This window comes from Scleropages formosus, unplaced genomic scaffold (assembly GCF_900964775.1).
Source record: "Scleropages formosus unplaced genomic scaffold, fSclFor1.1, whole genome shotgun sequence".
NCBI classification, from domain to species: domain Eukaryota; kingdom Metazoa; phylum Chordata; class Actinopteri; order Osteoglossiformes; family Osteoglossidae; genus Scleropages; species Scleropages formosus.
Genome location: NW_021641028.1, coordinates 15646 through 34542, shown reverse-complemented (window position 1 = coordinate 34542; position 18897 = coordinate 15646). Strand labels below are relative to the sequence as shown.

At 49.5% G+C, this 18897-nt stretch overlaps 1 pseudogene; it reads left to right on the top strand.

Annotated features, from left to right (window-relative positions):
• Positions 1-13745: 13745 nt before the first annotated feature.
• On the top strand, positions 13746-17090 carry LOC114909673 (cyclin-dependent kinase 6-like; annotated as a pseudogene).
• Positions 17091-18897: the final 1807 nt, after the last annotated feature.

The following is an 18897-nucleotide window of genomic DNA, read 5'->3' as shown; positions in this document are numbered from 1 at the left end:
TTGGATTCGATGGCAGGGGAAAAAGCTGGACAGACCTGGCAGGCCCAAACGCATAGTGAGGGTCTGTTGGGAACGTTTGGCGGAGGCCCCTGTCAGAGAGGTCTTCAACTCCCACCTCCGACAGAGCTTCAACCAGGTCCCGAGGGAGGTGGGGGACATTGAGTCTGAATGGACTATGTTCCGCGCCTCCATTGTCGGGGCGGCGGTTCGGAGCTGCGGCCATAAGGTCTCCGGCGCCTGTCGCGGCGGCAATCCCCGAACACGGTGGTGGACACCGGAAGTAAGGGATGCCGTCAAGCTGAAGAAGGAGTTCTATCGGGCCTGGCTGGCTCATGGGACTCCTGAAGCAGCTGACAGGTACCGACGGGCCAAACGGAGCACGGCTCTGGCAGTCGCCGCGGCAAAAACTCGGGCTTGGGAGGAGTTCGGTGAGGCCATGGAGGAAGACTTTCGGTCGGCCTCAAAGAGATTCTGGTAAACCGTCCGGCGACTCAGAGGGGAGAAGCGGTGTTCCACGAACACTGTTTACAGTGGAAGTGGTGCGCTGCTGACCTCAGCTGAGGATGTTCTCGGGCGGTGGAAGGAGTACTTTGAGGATCTCCTCAATCCCTCCGACACACCTTCCGTAGAGGAAGCTGAGGCTGGGGACTTGGAGGGGGACTCGTCCATTACCCTGGCTGAAGTTGCTGAGGTAGTCAAAAAACTCCTCGGTGGCAAGGCTCCGGGGGTGGATGAGATCCGCCCCGAGTTTCTCAAGTCTCTGGATGTTGTGGGGCTGTCTTGGCTGACACGCCTCTGCAGCATCGCGTGGAGTTCGGGAACGGTGCCTCTGGACTGGCAGACCGGGGTGGTGGTCCCTCTTTTTAAGAAGGGGGACCGGAGATTGTGTTCCAACTACAGGGGGATCACACTCCTTAGCCTCCCTGGGAAAGTCTATGCCAGGGTACTGGAAAGGAGAATCCGACCGATAGTCGAACCTCGGATTCAGGAGGAGCAATGCGGTTTTCGCCCTGGCCGTGGAACACTGGACCAGCTCTATACCCTCACTAGGGTGTTGGAGGGTTCGTGGGAGTTTGCCCAACCAGTCCATATGTGTTTTGTGGACCTGGAGAAGGCATTCGACCATGTCCCTCGTGGCATCCTGTGGGGGGTACTTCGGGATTATGGGGTTCGGGGCTCGTTGCTACGGGCTGTTCGTTCCCTGTATGACCGGAGTAGGAGCTTGGTTCGCATTGCCGGCAGTAAGTCAGACCTGTTCCCGGTGCATGTTGGACTCCGCCAGGGCTGCCCTTTGTCACCGATTCTGTTCATTGTCTTTATGGACAGAATTTCTAGGCGCAGTCAGGGAACGGAGGGTGTCTGTTTTGGTGGCCGCGAGATCTCGTCTCTGCTTTTTGCGGACGATGTGGTCCTGTTGGCTTCATCAAGTCAAGACTTGCAGCGTGCACTGGGGAGGTTTGCAGCCGAGTGCGAAGCGGCGGGGATGAGAATCAGCACCTCCAAATCCGAGGCCATGGTTCTCAGTCGGAAAAAGGTGGATTGCCCCCTCCGGGTTAGGGGGGAGTTGCTCCCTCAAGTGGAGGAGTTTAAGTATCTCGGGGTCTTGTTCACGAGTGAGGGAAAAATGGAGCGGCAGGTCGACAGACGGATCGGTGCGGCGTCCGCAGTAATGCGGTCATTGTACCGGTCTGTTGTGGTGAAGAGGGAGCTGAGTCGTAAGGCGAAGCTCTCAATTTACCGGTCGATCTACGTTCCTACCCTCACCTATGGTCATGAACTCTGGATCATGACCGAAAGAATGAGATCGCGGATACAAGCGGCAGAAATGAGTTTCCTCCGCAGAGTGGCTGGGCGCACCCTTAGGGATAGGGTGAGGAGCTCAGTCACCCGGGAGGAGCTCGGAGTAGAGCCGCTGCTCCTCCGCATCGAGAGGAGCCAGTTGAGGTGGCTCGGGCATCTGTTCCGGATGCCTCCTGGACGCCTCCCTGGGGAGGTGTTCCGGGCTTGTCCCACTGGGAGGAGGCCTCGGGGCAGACCCAGGACACGTTGGAGAGACTATGTCTCCCGGCTGGCCTGGGAACGCCTTGGGGTTCCCCCAGAGGAACTGGAGGAGGTGTGCGGGGAGAGGGAAGTCTGGAGGACTCTGCTCGGACTGCTGCCCCCGCGACCCGGCCCCGGATAAAGCGGAGGAAGATGGATGGATGGATGGATTAAGAGAAGGAGACATGGCTGCAGACATGAAAGACTCAAGCAAACCCAATTTGTTACCTACCACTTGGTGCACCAAGGTTCATTGTTCAAGTAGGTGCATAAAACACAGGATAGACAAATCCTGATACCCTCCCATCAATTTTTTTTCTTAAATATTATAAGATACAAATAAGCAAGTACAATGCCAGAGTGGTGGCTGAATAAAGATTGTATCTGGGGATGCTTATGGAATTACGATGAGTGAAAAGTTACACCATAAATGAGCTGGAGAGATCTTGGGCGAAGTGGATCTAGAAAAGGTGAGTTTTCAGACCCTTCTTGAATACAGACAGAGTTTCCGCAGTTCTGAGTGACAGAGGAAGGTCATTCCGCCACAACGGACACAGAACCGAGAACCTCCAAGCTTTACCTTTTGTGTGTGGGACCACCAACCGAGCAGAAGTAGACGAGTGAAGGGGCCTGGCTGGGGTGTAACAGTTGATTAAGTCTTGTAAATAGCTGGGAGCAGTTCTATTGATGCATCGCGCGAGCAGGTGTGCAAAACTCAGGATAGACTAATCCTGATCACCTTTCTCCAGGTATTTTTTTTTGTTTTTCTTTTTTCTTTTTTTTTTTAAAGATACAGAAGCATTTACATGCAGTACAGAAGTAGCGGCTGTGTAAAGGCTTATCTGGGCATGATCATAAAGTCACGGTGCATGAATATTTACACCATACATGAGCTTGAGCGATCACGGTTGAAGTGAGTCATGATATCCATCAAGCAGATAGTTCGGGGTGAGGAATTCAGATAGTTGATCACAGGCCACTGGCTCTAGAGAGCCATGGGGTGGTACTGAGGCATGCTGGTCTGGAAGATAGTGAGGCAGAGAGGAAAATGCTAGTAGCATCGTCTGTAGATAGATCAGAAAATTGTGCAGCAGAAGGGAGAGCAGACAGCATGAGAGAGGCAAAGCAGGAAGGTGAGAGAGATTTTAAGTTGCAGTGGAAGGTGACAATGGGTGCAGAAAAAGGCGAAGGATTACTGGTGAGGTGGAGTTGGAAGGAAATGAAGAAGTGATCAGAAACATGCAGCAGAGTGACAGAGAGGATGGGACAGCCACAGTTATGGGAAAATACAAGGTCAAGGCATATGCCTGCTTTGTGAGTAGCATGGGACTGGGACAGGGAGAGGTCAAAGGACTGTAGGAGCAACAGAAGGCTGCTTGCATGAATGTCATCGTCACGCCAGTTGAAGTCACCCATGAGAATCAACGGAGTGTTGCCCCCTGGCAGAGAGCTCAACAAGATGTCAGGGTCATCCAAGAAGCAGCCGAGAGGGCCAGGAGAGCGGTAAAGAATGACTACAACAAGAGTGATTGGGGCAGTGATAGAGAAAAAGTTTGTAAATGAACAGATGCTGTACTAAGTATTCATTAATTGTATCATACATTTACACGTCATGCACTTGCTTCAACATTTAAAAAAGCAAGTACACATATTTGAAGATATTTAATTATTTTTCTCCCTGAAGTACATACTACAAGCACTTCTTGAATACATTTGGGACTCAAAAGAAGAAAGGGATGAACATTAACAAAGTTATTTCTGTATGTTAATGCTTTTTTTTTTTTTGAGAACATGTTCACTTTCTTGGATCAATGATGGGTTCAGCACACCTGTGGAGTGGAAGCTTACGGGGCACAGCTCCGCTTAGCAGAGCGGCACAACGGCTGGGATGTGGCAACTACAGCACCACAACTGGGGCTAGCCTTGGAGGAGAGTGCTAAGAGACAGAATTTAAGGGGCTACACACACTGACCATCCTGCTGGAAGTGAGAGCGGACCAACATCACGAGCTGCCTGCGCTCACGGCTGCCCTGAGACGCTGTTTCAGCCAACAAGAAACAGCGGACTATTACTGTGGGCAGCTCACAGCCAGGCAACGCAGCAGAGAGGAAGCCCTTGTAGCACTGGCTGCAGATATCCAGCTCCTGGTGTGGCAGGCGTACCCGCAATACCCCGCAGCCATCCAAGAAGACTTGGCGCTACAGGCATTCCTCCGGGTGCTCGCCACAGAACGCCTGCAGCAACATGTCAGGCTTGCCGCCCTGGCTAACCTGGACGCGGCACAGCATGGAAGCCATCCTGAGGGACGCGAAGGAGCCCGCACATTCTTGCCACTCTCTGGAGGATGTCACTGATGACGATTCTGAAAGGAGAAGTTGTGTGCCAAGTCGAGGCACCGACCCCACGCCAATAGCCGCCTATCATCAGCTGGCATTGTGGTAAGCGAGGTCACCAGGCACGTCACTGCAGGGAGCTCCCCCTGCCTCGTCTCAGGGAAACGGCAGAGGGGTGACGCTGCAAAGGGAGTTTTGCCCTGTGACTCCACCCCCTCTCAGGGCGTACCCTCCTTCCCAGTGGAACGCCTAAGGAAACTCCTAATAGAGGGCGTGCCCTGCAAAACCCTCCTGGACATGGGGTATACGATCTCGATCATCCGCACCGGGGTGCTGCCTGGAACGGCGCGCCGTCCTCCGAAGGGATGGAGTTAGAAGAGTATCAGCAAGAGCAGTTGGGAGCTCCTGGATGCTTCCGTAGACATCTTCGCAGCCAGATATGAAGACTGCACCTGCATTGAGACAGGTGGCGCGGCCCCCATCTGCCTGCGGCCGCATCACCTGGCACTGGCGAAGAGGCAGATCGTGGAGCTGCAGGCATCATCGAGCTCTCTAGTAGCCCCTGGCCAGCGCCGGCGGTCCTGGTGCAGAAGAAAGATGGCAGCTGGTGGTTCTGCGTTGATTATCGTCGCATAAATGCAGTAACCAAGCAGGACTCCTACCCCCTGCTGCGCATTGATGATGCGTTGAACTGCATCGCGGGGTCACAGTGGTTCAGCTCCCTGGACCTGTGGAATGGCTACTGGCAGGTCGCTTTGGCGCCGGAGGCCCAGGAGAAGACGGTGTTCATCCCGGATGGGGCCTCTGGCACTTCATGGTCATGCCTTTCAGCCTCTGTAACGCGGTTGCCACCTTCAAGCGGCTGATAGAGCAGGTCCTGTCGGATGTGCAGAGGAGCCAGTGCATTTTCTACCTTGACGACCTGCTGGTGCACGCCTCCTCCTTTGAGTCCGCGCTGGTGAATTTGAAGGAGGTTTTTCACTGCCGTCCGCTAAGGGCACCCCGTTCGAGTGGACCTCCGAGTGCGCAGCCGCTTTTCACCTGAGGGAGGCTCTGACGTCTGCCCCCATCCTGTCTCTCCCGATCCCGGGGAAGGCTTTCATTGTGGACACAGACAAATCAAATCAAATCAAGCTTTATTGTCACATCATCGTCAACATAACATGTAGAGAAGAGTGAAAATCTTTAGTGCAGCTCCAGAAAATGCGGTACTGAGAGTATGTCATAAGTTACGTTAAAACACAGTATATATACAAATTGTATTCACAAAATATACAACAGAAACATAAATAAATAAATAAATAATGAACATAAACTATCTATATGTATGTACAAAAAATACAGAGAAATAAAACAGTGGATTTGATTTTTGCTCTCAGTCCTGCGTATTTAACAGTCTAATGGCCCGAGGAAAGAAACTGTCCCTCAGCCGACTTGTGCGGGACTGGATGCTCCGGTGTCGTCTACCTGAGGGGAGTAGGTAGAACAGTCCGTGACTAGGGTGGCTGGGGTCGTTAATGATCTTATGTGCCTTCCTCACACACCGCCTGTTGTAGATATCCTGGAGGGAGGGAAGCTCAACCCCCACAATGTGTCTGGCTGCCCTCACCACCCTCTGGAGAGACCTGTGGTTGAGGCCAGTGCTGTTACCATACCAGGAGGTGATACAGCCAGTAATAATGCTCTCCACTGCGCAGGTGTAGAAGGCTTTGAGGATGTTTTGTTCATCCTCAACTTCCTCAGCTGTCTGAGGAAGAAGAGGCGCTGATGAGCCTTCTTTACCACTGCATCAGCGTGACTGGTCCATGTGAGATCCTCGGTGATATGGACACCGAGAAACTTAAAGCTGGTGACCTGCTCCACCGGTGTCCCGCTGATGGTGATGGGGGTGTGTTCCCTCTCCTATCTCCTGAAGTCCACGATGACCTCCTTGGTCTTGGTGGTGTTGAGTAAGAGGTGGTTCTCCTGACACAAATGTGTCAGTGTGCACCTCCTCCCTGTAGGCCGCTTCATCACTGTCAGTGATCAGGCCTACAACCGTCGTGTCATCAGCAAACTTCACGATGGCATTGGAGCTGTGCGTAGCTACACAGTCATGAGTGTAGAGGGAGTATAGGAGAGGGCTCAGAACGCAGCCCTGCGGGGCACCGGAGAGGAGATGTTGCAGCCTATTCTGACCACCTGACGCCTGCCAGTTAAAAAGTCCAGTATCCAGCTGCACAGGGAGTTGTTCAGACCCAAAGCCTGGAGCTTCACACTGTGCTTGGAGGGAACAATGGTGTTAAATGCTGAACTGTAATCTACGAAGAACATTCTCACGTAAGTGTTCGTTTTCTCCAAGTGGGAAAGAACAGTGTGGAGAGTGAAGGCAATGGCATTGTTTGTGGAGCGGTTGTTCCTGTAGACAAACTGGAGAGGGTCTAATGAGGCAGGCAGCACAGAGCAGATATAGTCTCTAATCAATCTCTCCAGGCACTTACTGACTATGGAGGTCAGAGCAACAGGGTGCCAGTCATTTAAACATGTAATTTTTGATTGTTTTGGGACAGGCACAATGGTTGATGTTTTAAAACACAGTGGGACAACAGAGGGAGAGGTTAAAAATGTCCGTAAACACCCGCTAACTGGACCGCACATGCTCTGAGCACTTGGCCCGGAATGCCGTCTGGACCCGCAGCTTTACGAGTCTTCACCCGACGGAAGAATCGGGCTACATCAGCTACAGAGACAGAAAGTGGACTAACCTCTGCAGTCGCGGGAGCTCTCTCTGTGCTGATGGTATTGCCCGCCTCAAAACGAGCATAGAAAGCGTTCAGCTCGTCAGGTAAAGAGGCAGCAGTGTCCGCAGGGTGGTTATTTTTCTTTTTAAAATATGTGATGTTGTTAAGCCCCTGCCACAGACTTCTGGCATTGTTGAAGTTGAAATATCCCTCTACTTTGACTCTTTACTGGTGTTTGGCGGATCTGATGGTTGAGCGGAGGGTGTAGCTAGCTCGTTTGTACCCCTCCACACTTCCAGAGCTGAATGCTGAGGTTCGCGCTCTTAAAGCTGCCCGGACCTCGCTATTGAACCACGGTTTCTGCTTCGGGTAATCCCAAATTGTTTTGGTCGGGACCACGTCGTCTATGCACTTCCGGAAGAAACACGCGACAGTATCTGCGTAGGTGTCGACGTCACCGTCGGAAGTGGACCTGAACATCTCCTAGTCGACGTGATCAAAACAGTCCTGTAACACAGAGTCTGACTGGTCTGACAAGCAGTGGATCGTCCTGAGGGTGGGCGCTTCTCGCTTCAGCTTCTGCCTGTAGACAGGGAGGAGCAGCACAGAGCAGTGGTCTGATTTGCCAAAGGGTGGGTGGGAGAGGGACTTGTAGCCGTTCGGGAAGGGGGAATAGCAGCGGTCTAGGACCCGGTCCTCCCGTGTGTTGCAGGTTACGTGCTGGTGAAGTTTGGGCGCTATTGTTCTGAGGTCAGCTCTATTAAAGTCCCCAGTAACAATAAACGCGGCCTCAAGGTGCGCGGTTTCCTGCTCGCTGATCCTCCCGTACAGCTCCTTGAGCGCCTGCTCCGTGTCGGCCTGGGGGGGATGTAGAACAGCTGTGATGATAACCGCCGTAAACTCCCTCGGTAACCAATATGGCCGACACAGGAGCATGAGGTATTCCAGGTCAGGGGAGCAGAAGGACTTTATGAGATGTATGTTCCTCCGGTCACACCACGAGTTGTTCACCATGAAACACACACCTCTACTCTTCCCCGAGAGCTCTCTCATCCGGTGCGCCGAGAAGCCCACGGGCTCGATGGCCGAGTCCGGAACCTCTCCGGACAGCCAGGTCTCTGTGAGACAGATCACACAGCAGTCCCTCGTCTCTCGCTGGTAACTAATCCGCGCCCCCAGTTCGTCGAGCTTGTTCTCCAGAGACTGTACATTGTGTAACGATCCGGCTAATGAGTTAGCCCAGATCCTCACGTGGATTCCAGAAAGGCGTATAATTATATAAATCCAGACGGACACGGACAAAAGGAAGCTCTTCTTTATAATATCTTGTAGGCAACTATGGATGACATATTTCACACAGCTGTCCTTACAATAAAATAAACAACATTAAAGTAATCTCCAAAACGTGCGAGGCACAAAACGTGTACACGGCCAAGTATATCAGCCTGCGCGTGCAGGAGCGAGGGCCGAGGGGGAGGAGCAACCCCTTAGTCTCCACCATGATACGTCATCATTACAGTTGGCCAGCAGAATGGTGGGTAATGGAGGACGGAAGGCCCGCTGTCTCAGTCGTACGAGGACGCCGGCTCTCTTCCCCTTTCTCCGGCTGCGTTTCTGTCAGCGCCGCCGGGTCTCCCAGACAGAGGGCTCTGCTCCATTGTTTGTAAACAGAGCGTCGGCGTTTAGGAAATTAAAGTCTGGTTTACGGTGAGCAACCGAATGGCCTATTCTTATAAGTGTATCTCTGTCATACATTATTAAACTAACTACTTCTACTACTAAAAACAATAAATAAATAGCTAAAATAGTTAAAATGAACAAAAAAACTGCATTGCTGTGCAGGAGCATGCAACACGGCAGCCATCCTCGGCGCCATCTTGAACCTTTCTTTCCTTTCCTTGATTTGATTTGATTTTTGATCGGCTGGAGGAGTGGCAGGGGACCACGGACGAGACCTGCACCCCGCTGGCGCCAGACATGGTGAGCAATGGGGGGGGTCCGCTGATGACATGGAGCTGTTCTGCCAGGCCCAGGAAGCCGATCCAGAGATGGCGGGGGTGTGGGTCTTCCTACAGTCGGGGCAACGCCTGCCCTGGACTGCTGTGATCCCGCACGGCCCCACCGTCAAGTCATACTGCTCACAGTGGGACAGCCTCGCCTTGAGAGGGGGGTTGTTGTATTGGCGTTGGGAGGGGCCGGTGCACAGCCAAGTCCTGTGTTACAGGGAGTGCATGGACTTGCCGGCGTGGGGCACTTTGGTGTGGCGAAGACGCTGCACCGGCTGTGCCAGCAGTTTCACTGGGTGGGGTGCCGTCAAGATGTGGAGCTGTTCGTGCACTGTTGCAATACCTATGCGGTGCGTAAGGGCCCCAGCGACCGGTCGCACGCCCCCCTGTAACAGCTTCGGTTGGGCGCCCCGATGGAGTGGGTGGGCATAGACTTGCTGGGACCCCTTCCCTGCACTGATCAGGGGAACCGCTACGTGCTCGTGGCCCTCGACTATTTTATCAAGTGGCCTGAGGCATACGCAGTCCCGGGACCAGAGTGCTACAACCTCGGCAGAGTGGTTGGGGGAAGAGATGTTCTGCCATTTCAGAGCACCGGAGGAGCTGCACAATGACCAGGGCAGAAACTTTGAGTCACAGGTCATGAAAGAGGTGTGTGATCGGCTGGGGGGGGGTGCAGAAGACGTGCACCATGCCCCTTCACCTGCAGAGCGATGGTCTGGTGGAGCGTTTCAACTGGACGTTCATCACATAGTTGTCTGCGCTCACCTCCCGACATCAGCGTGACTGCGAAAGACACCTGCCTCTGGTCCTGTGGACATGCCACTCTGCCGTCGAGGAGTCTACTGGCTGCACCCCCCGCCCTGCTTATGTTCGGATGCGAGCTGAGGACTCTGTTGGACTTAGCTTTCAGCAGCCCCCTGGAGCCTGAGATGAGGGGTGAACCAAGCCCGGAGTACCTTTGGCAACTGCAGCAACTGCAACCCTGCACACTTTCACAAGGTGCCATCTGACAGAGGCGGGGGGGCGGCAGAAGTGGGCATACAACATACAGTATCACGGGTGCCCCCTGGCCCCAGGAGATCAAGTGTGGGTCTACAACCCCCTGAGGAAACGCAGGCTTTGCCCTAAGTTCATGGACAGCTGAGTAGGTCCCAGCGTCATCCTGGACCAGCTGTCAGATCTTTGTCGAGCCCCAGAAGAACTCGAGTTCCTCTTCTCTTGACCAAGGCCTTATACAAGGCCCTGTGCTTAAGGAGGGTCTCTGCCTCGACCCTGGCCGCCGTGGTCTTACTCCACTTTACAGCATGGCTGTAATGAGCGCTCCATGTCGCGGCATTTGGCCTGGTGTTGGACCAGGACTTCATCAACTTGCATCGGAAGGGCCAACCAAAGACGCACAAAGTACTGGTGGGGATGCTGGATCGGAGCTGCCAGTCGGTTAAATAACTTTTGAAAATGTCCTTTGTAAGGGCTTTCTGTATTGTGCGAGGCAAGGGGTGCACCTGCACAAGGTAGAGCAACGTGGAGAGGATGTCCACCTTCAGCACAAATGTTTTCCCTATTAAGGAGAGGCATATTGTCCTCCACAAACCCATTTTCCGCCTGGCTTTAGTCAAACGTTTTAATCTGAGAAAGGGAAAAAAAAAGTATATGGAGAAAGAGAGGCACAGCACCTTGTAGCATTGACCCAGCTCTTTGACTCAAGCTCAGTGTGTGTGGATTTTGCGTGTTCTCCCCATATTCCTTTAAGTTTTCTCTGGGTGCTCTGGTTTCCTCCATCACTCCAAAGATGTGTTTCAGCTCATCTGATGTCTCTACATTGCCCTACATGTGTGTGATTGCCTTGTGTCCCATCCAGGGTGGAAATGGTCCACTTCTGTCCATTTTAAAGAATATGATTCTGCACGCTGTAGCCTACTGTTGTGCGCTCAGTGTGTGAGGAGCAGTCATTTGCCACCTCGGCTGGCATGAGGGTGTGTCCTTACTCTTCAGGCACCACGGAGCTCCTGCATGAAGGTAATGAATTTGCAGAAGGTTACAGTCCATACATTTGGATGGAGACAATGACAGCACCTGGCTGTAATTCATGTATAATAATTAAAGGCGCCAATGCCGAAGCAGCCTTACGTGCGTGATGCATATAACTCATGTAAGTGTGTGGAGCTTTGCGCACACTGACACACAGTGCACATTTTTTATTTGCGCTGTTAATTTATTTATTTAATTTCTTTATTATTTTTTTCTTCATTATTCCTCGCGGGGGGGGGGTGCGGTGGTGCAGTGGGTTAGACCGCAGTCCTGCTCTCCGGTGGGTCTGGGGTTCGAGTCCCTCTTGGGGTGCCTTGCAACGGACTGGCGTCCCGTCCTGGGTGTGTCCCCTCCCCCTCCGGCCTTACGCCCTGTGTGTTGCCGGGTAGGCTCCGGTTCCCCGTGACCCCGTATGGGACAAGCGGTTCTGAAAATGTGTGTGTGTGTGTGTGTGTGTGTGTGTGTGTATTCCTCGCAGAGCGGGAGCGTCCGGCCACGTGAGCTTGCACCGCGCGTGTGCAGCCCATGTTCATAAACGGTGTCATTCGATGGCTTGACCTTCGTTGGAAAGAAAGTGAGCGTGACACGAATTAAACGTGAGTAGAAAAATGCAGCATACAGTCAAACTGGGCCAAGAGACAGCTACTTTACCACTGGTTATTGCACTTGTACTATTACTTTAGTTCGCTTTTATTGCCCATTCATATACGAGAAGTACTTTACAAGTGAAACGCAATTACTGCAGAGGTCTCTGCAGCGCTTCCAGAACTTTCTGACACACGTGCCGGCGCAAAGTGGGGTCAAATAAGCGCACTGGCCTGGGAGCGTGTGATAAATAATAATAATATATTTGCATTTATTGAAAGTCAAGTTTCACTTGTCACATACATACAACTATCCTTAGTACGACGTGCAGTGAAATGCTTTTTTCCGACTGTCCGTAATACGGACTAATAACACACACACACACACACACTTTCTGAACCGCTTGTCCCATGTGGCGTCGCGGGGAACCGGAGCCTAACCCGGCGACTCAGGGCATAGGGCCAGCGGGGGAGGGGACACACCCAGGACAGGACGCCAGTCCGTCGCAAGGCACCCCAAGCGGGACTCGAACCCCAGACCCACTGAAGAGCAGGACCCAGTCCAGCCCACTGCACCACCAGGCCCCTCGTATAACATAAATAAAGTAAGATAAAAGTATAATAGTAAAATAAAAATATAGTGATCTAAAAATGTGGAATAACAAAAATATAATAAAAATGTATTATAAATATACTGTAGTAGGACCAAGGGGAGCTTAAATAGCTCTGTGTAAATAGTTATTACTACTGTTCATGTCTGTACATAGTGTGGTATTCTGTTATGATTGGTTGTCTTATCGTTTAAGTGCAGTTTTCCACGAGGGGGATTCTGGGGGGTTTTAGAGGTGGCACCTCAACCGTCGGGGGTGGCAGGGGGCCTGGGAGTGATTTAGGGGGAACTCTCCAGTGTTAAGCGGTACTGTTTGTTAAAACTTGTCTTTGTTAAAACTACTCAAAAGACATGAAGTTGGGGGGGACAGTTGTTTTAAGTCTGTTGGTGTGGGGAAGGCATGGGTCAGTTATATTTTTTGAAGCCAGAAAGGGGATTGTTATGGGAAAGACTTTGTCTTGACAATGTATTTTATGTAATGGTTGCTTAGTGATTTTGTTGACCAACTGTAGGAAAATAGTGTTGGGTTTGTTTGATTGTGGATTTTTAATGTATTGTTTTGGTTGTGTGTATTATTATTGATAACTTTATTAAATAAAGTTTGGGAAAAAAAAGATATGAAGTTTTATACTACAACTTAGAAGTGTTTTATGTGTTTTGAAGGATTTATGTGACATGATGACTTGGGTTGAGCTGGTATTGGGGGACAGTCCTTTCGTGGATATGTTTGTGTGGGGAAGACATGGGTCAGTTATATTTTTTGAAACCAGGAAGGGGGATTGTTATGGGAAAGACTTTGTCACTGTCTTGATAATGTGTTTTATGTAATGGCTATTTAGTAAGTTTTGTTGACCAACTGTAGGAAAAATGGTTTTGGGTTCGTTTGACTGTGGATTTTTTGATGTTTGTTTTTGGTTGTGTATTTTATTGATCACATTATTAAATAAGGTTTAATTAAAAAAAAAAAAAAAAAAAAACAACATGACTTCATCTAGATGTTTGACTGCTAGGCCATATTAAGTCTTATTTTTCCTGTTATGTTATAGTTCCCAGGTGCTGCCTTGCCATCAAAACATGCAGTAAATTTGTCATTTTAGTACTCTACAGCTGTTTCAGAACAAAGGATAGCAAATGCTGACCAGTTTTGACTCTTCCCAGTTGTTTTTCTTGGGTTAGCCTTAGTCTGTTTACCAGTGGGGGTGCGGTGGCGCAGTGGGTTGGACCACAGTCCTGCTCTCCGGTGGGTCTGGGGTTCGAGTCCCGCTTGGGGTGCCTTGCGACGGACTGGCGTCCCGTCCTGGGTGTGTCTCCTCCCCTTCCGGCCTTACGCCCTGTGTTACCAGGTTGGCTCCGGTTCCCCGTGACCCCGTATGGGGCAAGCGGTTCTGAAAATGTGTGTGTGTGTGTGTGTGTGTGTTTACCAGTGGTAATTTTTTTGTCAGGCTGAGATGTTTAAAATTGAGTGGAAAACCTAGGTAGTTTGTATTAAAATATTAATGTGTGCAGCCCTGATTGCTTATTTGTTAAACTGTTGAACTTCAGGTTCAAGTACAGTCACTGGTGCAATCTTGGGAACAAGTTGAGAATTTAATTCATTTAACAGGAGCTTTTCTTCACAGCAACATACCTCTTACAAAAAGTACAATTTGTGCACTCAGTAATGTGGAGTAATACTAATGTGCTTGTGACCCCATGCCGAGGTGTAAGGGTACAACATGGAGGCCGGCCGCTACGAGGTCCTGGCTGCTGTGGGTGAGGGCGCCTCCGGACGCGTGTTCAAGGCACGCGAGACTGGCGGCTGCCAGCGCCGCGTGGCCCTCAAGAAGGTCAGGGTCCTCGAGCAGATGGAGGAAGGCGTGCCTGCCTTCGTGATCCGCGAGGTGAGACTGCTGCGCAAGTTGGAGGCCTTCGACCACCCCAACGTGGTCAAGTAAATCGAAAAACCCTCCTCATAGATGTTTTTATTGTCATGTTTATTGTTAATAATAAAAATAAGAAGAAGAATATAAATAATTTCCATTATTTATCATTTAACTTCTGCTCCGTGTGATTTACAATGTTGAATAATCCAACTTGATTCATTTACACAGCTAGGAATTCTTGGTTCATTCAGGGTAGGTACCTTGGTCGAGCCTATTAAAGCAGGAGAATTGATTCGGACCTGGGACCTTAGCATTGCAGGGAAACGGCCCTAGCAATTACATGACCTGCTCACCACACATTACCATTTTCTGGGTTATATTTGCAGGTTATGTGAACCCTGTTGTAACCTGTAGGTTGTTTGTTCAAGCCCCACTTGGTGCTATTGCTGCAGTACTCTTGATCAAAGTATATACTCTGAACTGACCTGCAAAAATACATAAGTGCTGTATCAGTGTATACATATTACAAGTCATTATGGATAATATTATAGTACAGTATAGTAATAATACAGCAAAGTATTACTGCCCTGTTTCTGGACAGTTAAAACCAGCTGTTGATCTCTGAGTGTAAGTAGAACTCTTTTCTATTTGTTTATTCAGGGTAAGGCTGAGTTCTAAATTTATTAATTCATTTTACTTGTTTTCTAGGTTATTAGATGTTTCAGTTGAAGTCCAAAATCAGACCTCAGAGCTGACTTTAGTGTTTGAATATGTTGATCAAGATTTGTGTGCATTTCTTGCCTCGGTAGCAGAGACTGGTCTCAGCAGGTGGAAAATTAAGGTGAGATGTCCTTTTTGTCATAGTCCATGCAATATCAACTGTTAAACCTTTGATCCACAATAGTGTATGTCATTAATGTAATGTAATGTACCCATGTAATTTTCTGAAAACCATTATGTTATGTGAATTCAGTCTCCGTTATGTTAATACTGTTGTATTTCTTCATTTAGCTGATGCTTTTCTCCAAAGTGACTGAGGTTTTCATACTAAGCTACTCATTTACTCATTTATACACATTTCATTTTTAAAAACAAAAAAAGCTTACACACTCATGCACTTACATGGCTATGATTTGATTTACTGCACAGGTTTGGATCAGCCTGTCAGTTGGTACAGGTGTCCCTCCAGTTTCCTCCTTTCTGTAAAAGAAAAAGGTGTCCCCATGTATCTCCTCCTGTCCTCGCAGGACATAATGTTACAGCTGCTGCGAGGCCTAGACTTCCTTCACACCAACATGCTGGTGCACTGAGACCTGAAGCCGCAAAATGTGCTGGTCAGCAGCCACGGTGAGATCAAGATTGCGGATTTTGGTCTGGCGCGGATCTACAGCCACCACATGGCTCTCACGCCCATCGTAAGTCTGCACTGACTGGATCCTGACATGCTAGTGTTTTAACCCTAACAATTTGTACAAGTGAATATGTCACTGGACAGAAACTAAACTAAGTATTCTGCCTCCTAAACCCATCACCCTGTAATAAATTCATAACAAAGTCCTGTGGTCTTATGCAGCCTGACACATTCTTTGCTGTTCTCTAGATGATGACATCACTTCCTGTGGGTATGTGCTCCTCAGGTGGTGACCCTGTGGTACAGAGCTCCGGAGGTCCTGCTACACTTCGGCTACATGTCCTCCGTGGACATGTGGAGCACTGGCTGCATCTTCGCTGAGCTCTTCCTCCTCAGGTAGGGAGAGCACAGTAAACCACTGTACACCCCCCGCTGCATCACGGAGACACGCTTGCGTGTAACACACATCTGGCTGCACTTCTTTTTGGCAGACCCTTGTTTTGCGGCTATTCTGACATACAGCAGCTCCAGAAAATCATAGAGTAAGTCACTACATGTCCTCTTTCATAGTGAGATGGTTTCATGGTCAGCGATGCTTTGTAGCTTTGCAGGCATCAATGCTGACAGAGTAACTTAGGGTTAAATTGGGTTAAGGTTAAGAGTCACATTGCGTTAAGGTTAGAGTCAAATTAGGTGTTCCCAGATAGCTCGAGTGTGTAACTCCTCCTTGTTGGTCCTCAGTGTGATCGGCCTGCCTGCACAGGAGGACTGGCCTACCGAGAGCCCCATCCCGTACCCTGCCAACTGGAAGAGTGGTAATACCTTAAATCAGCTGCTGCCGAACTTGCACCAGGAAGAGAGGGACTTGCTCTTAGTAAGTTTTAATGGGTGCGAGTCTTGCAATAGTGTGTAAAGTAGGAGATGGAAGTATTTTTTTTTTTTTGGAAATCAGAGCAATGGTCTTCCTATTAGTGAATTGGTCACTGATTGACGGTACTTTGGGATTGGCATATCCGCATCTACACTCCTTGGGATGTTGGTGAAATGCCCTGTTGGATTCTGAGTTAATGAGAATGACTTTGTTTCTAAATCAGAATTCACAGCCCTTTCCTGCCAGGGTGTGATGGGGGGAACCAGTTTAAAGGCAGCTGGAATACCTCACTAGCCCAGCGCTGTGAGAAAAGGCTAAATTGGTAACAGTCCATTTGATCGAGGGCCTAAGTTCTGGACTGGAGATCCTGATGTACTGTAAGCCACGAGAAACAGGCTTGAGGACCACTGCAGGGATACAGGTTTCTTTGTAGGGGTGTGTTGGAACAGGGGATTGACTGTGTTTTGTCGGTGTGCCCACAGCAGTTTCTGGCCTTTAACCCATCCAAGCGTGTCTCAGCCTTTGAGACACACCTTCCTGGCTGAGCAGTAGCACCGCTACCCAGGGACCCTATGGCTGCTGAAGAGCTGGCGGAATAGCGGTTAATTCACGGCGGTACCTTCGCTCAAAGGAGATGAGGACTGTTGCCAGTTGTTCACTTCAATAAAAGTGTTATTTCCTTTGTGAATGTCTCAGTTTTTACTTGAGGGCAGAAGATTCACATCCTACCTGTGTTCATCTCAGAGATGTGCAACATGACGGTAACTGGTACTGTTCCAGAGTTTAGGTGCTCAATATCTAAAGGTGTGCCCGCCTACTGGGGTCTTACTGATCAGAGGTACCAACTTAGATTTTCTGAAATAGCCCAACATTTCTTAAGATGACATTGTAGCATGCTGTGCTCTGGGTATGGATGGGGCAAAGAAGGGCGCACAGAAGGAGTTCCTTCGGAACGTTTATTGGAACACCAACAGGCAGTGAGAGATTTTTTCTTTCATTTTCCTATGGATCAGAATGGATTACTAGCCCACCGAAGGTGTCTGGCTCCACACACTGTCCAACTCAACAGGTAAAAATTTCTTCATCATTTCCGGTTACTAAATTCTTTATTGAATAAATAAATCCCAAAAACTCAAATTCAAGTTTTGTCACGTACACAACCATACTTAGTACAACGTGCAGTGAAATGCTTTTCCGACTGTCCATGGTACATACTCATAGTAAGATAAAAATACACACACACAGTTCCACCGTGCCCCCCCCCAAATAAAATAGCAATTAAAATCATACTACAGGAAAAAAAGAAATATAATAAAAATATAATAGAAATGAACAGAAGAATAATAATATGTATGAGGGGACATATACAAAACAGATGTATTCAAGTATGTGAACAAAGTGAATGTAAACTCCAATATTAAAGATTAAATCAGAAAAAAGTACGTGTGCAATGTTGTGGAAAAAAATGCTATGCAATATTTGGGTGAGGTAGTGATTATTGTTTATTCAAGTCCAGTCTCTACTCCATGGTGCTTTCCTGGTCAAGAGCCCGGATGGCCTGCGGGAAGAAGCTCCTCCTCATTCTCTCTGTGTTGGCCTTCAGGAAGCAAAAATGCTTCCCTGTCTGCAGCAGGGTGAAAAGTTAGTTTTTCGCATCTCCTCAAGTTTTATGCCGTTATTTATTTTGCATCAGTCATTTTTCTTTTGCACTTAAATGGGAATTGTAGCGAAGGGGATGCGGTGGCGCAGTGGGTTGGACCGCAGTCCTGCTCTTTGGTGGGTCTGGGGTTCGGGTCCCGCTTGGGGTGCCTTGCGACGGACTGGCGTCCCGTCCTGGGTGTGTCCCCTTCCCCCTCCGGCCTTACGCCCTGTGTTGCCGGGTAGGCTCCGGTTTCCCGTGACCCCGTGAGGGACAAGCGGTTCTGAAAATGTGTGTGTGTGTGTGTGTGTGTGTGTGGGAGTTGTAGCTTAAGCATACAAATGTTATTGCTGCACAGAAGTGTTATTGTTGCTGCTGACTTGCAACACACACACACACACACACAGACTTCAGTTGCTCATCCTCCAGTAGATCAGAGAGCAGCTTCACTCCTGAGTCTCCTGGGTGATTGTAGCTCAGATCCAGTTCTCTCTGGTGTGAACAGGGGTTTGAACGCAGAGCTGAAGCCAAAGAAGCGCAGCCTCTCTCTGTGACACAACAGCCAGAGAGTCTGTAGAGAGACACACATACACATTAAACACTGCATTCTCCCTGATACACACTTCAATGGTCATTTACACTGTTTATTTCCCAGTAGTTCTGACCTTAGTATCTCCAGTTTACAGTGTTTGTTCCCCCAAGTCCAGCAGAGAGTATCTTCACTCCTGAATCTTGCAGGTCATTGTCACTCAGGTGTGAACAGGAGTTTGCGGTGAGAACTGAGGCCAGAGCTTAACAGGATCGCTCTGTCAGTCCACACTGGTTCAGCCTTAACAAGACAATATTTGGA